Genomic DNA, 5,054 nt, shown 5'->3' with positions numbered 1-5,054 from the left:
GCAGAATTTTGTCCAGAAAACTGGAGGGTCACTTTAACATTTACTTATAAAACAAAAACAATATAAGTTTTCAAACAGCGGCAAAGTAATGGAAATTGAGCAGCTATTTTGTGTCTTCATATACAGAGACATTCATGTTGATGTAAAGTCATATAACTGCTTTATATGGTAAATTCTCAAAATAAAGACCCTTTGTACGTGTATAGAGCCGCCTCACTAGACACTTGGACATGAAACACACACTGTTTTAGAGGTGTATAACATTTCCTAATAGGGGTGACTGCAATAAATAGCGATGGAACGGCAGATACGAATTCCGCTCTCCATATAACATGGGCGGTATAAATACCCTGGCTTTGATGATTGTAGGTCTTGGATCCAGGATTCCCTGCATCTTTCTTAGTGCTGGTACGACAAAAAGATTACAGGTAACTACTGCTGACACAGGGTTGCCTAGAGTGAATGGAAGACAAATACCATTAATCAGGAGAAGGCAGGTAGTAAACAACGTAAATTATGTGTAACACGTTCAGGCTTTTACTCCAGAATCCACATTTGATTTTGTAAGATGTAGAAATAGATTTTTCCCTTTAACCTTGTGAATGCACGGTAAGTTCTGATCAATAAGGCCTTTTTCGAGCTGGACCCCTTCAAGACCATAGCGCGACTAGTAAAACCAATGCTTTCCCTTGTATGGGTTAATTTATTAGGCATTACATATGTTGATTGAAAAAACAATCAAAATACTAACGACCACCCGTCTGTCGGTGAGTTACATGCTCCGCCCCTGATCACATGACAGTGACCTCATCAACTAGTTACAGCGAGGTAATGAGGTGCCCCAAGGATGTCTAACCACCACCTAACTAGTTACACCGAGTTAGTGAGGTGCCCCAAGGATGTCTAACAACCACCTAACTAGTTACACCGAGGTAGTGAGGCGCCCCAAGGATGTCTAACAACCACCTGACCAGTTACACCAAGGTAGTGAGGTGCCCCAAGGATGTCTAACCACCACCTAACTAGTTACACCGAGGTAGTGAGGGGCCCCAAGGATGTCTAACCACCACCTAACTAGTTACACCGAGGTAGTGAGGCGCCCCAAGGATGTCTAACAACCAGCTAACTAGTTAGAGCGAGGTAGTGAGGCGCCCTAAGGATGTCTAACAACCACCTATCTAGTTACACCGAGGTAATGAGGTGCCCCAAGGATGTCTAACAACCACCTAACTAGTTACACCGAGGTAGTGAGGCGCCCCAAGGATGTCTAACAACCACCTAACTAGTTACATCCAGGTGGTGAGGCACCCCAAGGATGTCTAACAACCACCTAACTAGTTACATCCAGGTAGTGAGGCACCCCAAGGATGTCTAACAACCACCTAACTAGTTACACCAAGGTAGTGAGGCACCCCAAGGATGTCTAACAACCACCTAACTAGTTACATCCAGGTGGTGAGGCACCCCAAGGATGTCTAACAACCACCTAACTAGTTACACTGAGGAAACACCAACCTCCCAGTAACCATTATTAACCATCTCTGTTCCTCCGGTCATCACAGCCTCATCCTCCGGTTACCCCACAGCCGACAGTCTGCATACAGCGGTCAGTTATCTCGCAGCTGACAGATACCAAGCAGTAGTTACCTCAGAGCTGACAGTGGACAGTTACCTCAGAACAGTCTCCTGCAGCGCTCAGTTACCTCAGCGCAGCGCTCAGTCACCTCAGAGCTCAGTTACCTCAGCGCAGCGCTCAGTCACCTCAGAGCTCAGTCACCTCAGAGCAGCGCCCAGTCACCTCAGAGCTCAGCTACCTCAGCTCAGACATGACACCATTAATAAAACACAATTGTTAAGCAGACATACATTCCCCATCATCACCCTGACTCACCCTTTCTTTACAGCCTAGTAAGGGTTACCACTAACACATTTAAAACTGACCAATCTACCTTAGGGGGCGCTCACCCCAATGTAATTGCATATGGGTATGTGTATATACAAGCCCATATATATATATATACACGTATTGGCTCTATCATGTGCATATATGTGGCAAAAATACAACATGCTGCGTTCTGTTTTGCGCTCATGTATTACACAATTCCGATACGCTAATTTGAGAGGAACTGCGTAAGGCAATGCGATTAATTGCCTGCGAGTTACCACCTTTCATACGGGCATACAGAACACACGTAATACATGGTAATCATATGGCGGCCTAATGGATGGACAATCTCAGACAACGGTCCCTCCTCTAAGTACCTCAGACCCACCAAGCCATAATACACAAAGGGGTGAAGCTGTGTCACTCACCTGTTTCAGCTTGAAGGTTTTTTTAAAATGATATCCTCCAGGTCCAACAAATCTGGTTCTCTTGGACAATGGCGCTTGGACAGTGTCTAGAAAACGAAGCAGAAATGGTAACAATTTCTACCATGATATTGCGGGAAAAGTACAGTTCATCCATCAAGTGTACCACTAGCTTCTTAAGAGCAACAGATCAAAGTATGAATAGCTTTTTTCCCCTAATTCAGCATAGAGCTGAAAAAAAATTCTAGAAAATTAAGCATTAGTTTATGATTCAGTTTAGTGATCGGGTTTACAAACTACTCAGCAATGTCTACTAAGTGGAAGGATAAAACCACTTCCACAGGCCGGTACTGGAATATAACATTGGCTAGGAGGACTTGTTTTTTTAGTTGTAAATGGGTATTTCCAGAACGGACCGACCACCTATCCACAGAACAGTTGATAAAGTCTGATCAGCAGCGCGAATCTCACCACTGGGACACCCACCGATCCCAAAAACGCCAATCCCGTGTCCCTCTCTGCTGCTCACTTCAAACCCCGCAGTGAGGAGCAGCTTGACTAGTGTGGCGGCTGAGCATGTACAATGCCAGTCCATTACATTCTGTGGTCCTGCTTAAGTGCTTGTCCTGAGCTTTCTCCGGCAGCCCGATTGAAAGGAATTGAGCAGAAGCAAACAGTCATCCGCACCTTCATTCATGCACCAGGAGAGGCGGATACGGCGACCCTGTTCTTGGCATCAGTGCTGGTTTCGGTGGCGAGACCCTCACCACCAATCAGACTTTCGGCACCTATTTTGTGGATAGGTGCCAAGACAATCCTGAGATTAGTGCTTTATAGCAACCCTCTGGTTTCAGGACCAAACTTCTACCCTGGACTGAAGGAGGGTATATTACTTGCAGTTGTTCTTCTCTGCCATCTATCCGATTCACGAATTCCAGGTCACATTTTTCAGGCGCCCAAGATGGCTGTTGCAGTTTTCTAACTATCTAATGTATACTGTGCACTGCTCTCTGATTGACCAGTGTTGCTCATGTGATCAGTGCTGGCCAATCAGAGAGCAGGTATAGCAGGTTATATCAGCCACCTTAGACAACCAAAAACAGTACCCAGAACCAATGGATCAGAGGGACGGCAGAGAACAACTGCAGGTTATATACCCCCTTCTCCCTCCGACCCGGTAACAGATCTTTGTGAAGTATTCTACTTCACTAGACTTTAATTGGCTTCCATTTAGCACTGCACTTTAATATTATACATGTATTACCGGTTACAGGACTGTTTTCTCTCTGGGTTTCTCTTGGCTTTGAGATGGTTCTATTCATGATCTGCAGGATTTCTTTTTATGCAACTAGAAATAAAACAAGAGCATTTGAGAGGGAAGATTAAATATGTAAGACGGGTCTGACAGATGCATAATTAGCCCAACAACATTTAGAGAATATACAATCTATACTCCTTTCCCTTACAGAATATATTAAATGAGTTTCCCCACCGATAACACACATGGTATACAAAAATAATACTCAATATACACAAGCAAGGAGAAGATCTGCCAAGGCTGGATACTACCGGCAAGGAGCGCCCGCTGCGGCTCGGCCCCCTCACTTGAGTGTTGCGTCAAACTTCTAAGTAGATTTCTTTCTGTAGCGCAGCAGCGGTTCAGAATAAAACAAGACACATGCCAAATGGGCATCTCTGTCCTGGGTTCATGCTGCCCGTGGGTTTGGGTGGCATGAACCTAGTGACAGCTTCCTTTTAAGGATTAAAGATTACATACCGTACTGATTTCTCATTTTTATACAGCTCTATGCACACACTTGCTTCGGAACGGAAGACATAAGCATCAATTACAGGAGATTGTAAAATTGTGTGTATATAATAGAATATGAGAAACATCTATTTACAGTGAGCCGCTGAACAGAAAGGTGACAGCTGGCCTGAAAGCACATTTATAGTCATGTATCTACTAGTAAACCGTATCCTGTAGTGAAAATGTCAGCACTGACTCTGAGAAGAGACATTTACACAGAACTGAAGGGGTTAAATAAGCATAGACTATAGATGCGAGATGTGAGACAGGTAGGTGGGAGGCGGTAGGTGTGAGATGGGTAGACGAGAGACACCCATTAACAGACCCCAGCCGATCAACTATTGATATCCCGAGGAAAGATCTTCAATAGTATTTCCCTGGAAAACCCCTGTAAGTCCTCCTGCCCGCGGCCGGGTCGGAATCCGACTGCGAAATCTCACAGCGGAATCAGACCTGGTGACCCCCAGAGACTCTATACTCGCCTATCCGGATCCGCTACGAGTGTTTCGGCTGGGGCAGGGCGTAACGCACCAGCGCTGGGCTCTAACACGGATTCCTGCGATACTACTGCGAAAGTGCTGACGGCCGGTCAGCTTCCATTGACTGCAATGGAAACTGTCTGTGCGTTTTTCTGCACTAAATAGAACCTGCTGCGACTCACCCCCGCAAACGGAAAATCACAGTTAATTTCCGCCAGTGGGCAGGGAAGAATCTTTTAACATTGCATGTCAATGGACGGACATTGCTGCGGATTTCGCGGCGGGCGTCTGACTGCGAATTCCGCAGCAAAAGTCCGTCCATGGGCATTGGGCCTAAGAGAAGAGATTATTACTTTTTATAGACAAGGAAAGGGATACAGAAAGATAACGAGGCGCTGAACGCCCCTAGAGACACAGCTGGAAGCCAGACGCTGCCCTACTAAGTACTAATGCTC

At 45.5% G+C, this 5,054-nt stretch overlaps 1 long non-coding RNA gene across 1 annotated transcript; it reads right to left on the bottom strand.

The window, feature by feature from the left end:
• Nucleotides 1-380: 380 nt before the first annotated feature.
• LOC136590891 (uncharacterized) lies at nt 381-3,658 on the bottom strand. Its single transcript, XR_010787773.1, has 3 exons — nt 3,575-3,658; nt 2,314-2,399; nt 381-453 (listed from the first exon to the last, which is right to left on the bottom strand). It is a non-coding gene; the product is annotated as an uncharacterized lncRNA (long non-coding RNA).
• Between the last annotated feature and the right edge of the window lie 1,396 nt (nt 3,659-5,054).

The sequence above is a fragment of the Eleutherodactylus coqui genome, unplaced genomic scaffold (assembly GCF_035609145.1).
Source record: "Eleutherodactylus coqui strain aEleCoq1 unplaced genomic scaffold, aEleCoq1.hap1 HAP1_SCAFFOLD_56, whole genome shotgun sequence".
Taxonomy (NCBI): domain Eukaryota; kingdom Metazoa; phylum Chordata; class Amphibia; order Anura; family Eleutherodactylidae; genus Eleutherodactylus; species Eleutherodactylus coqui.
The sequence above is the reverse complement of the archived record's forward strand: the minus strand, read 5'-3'. Positions and strand labels throughout refer to the sequence as shown.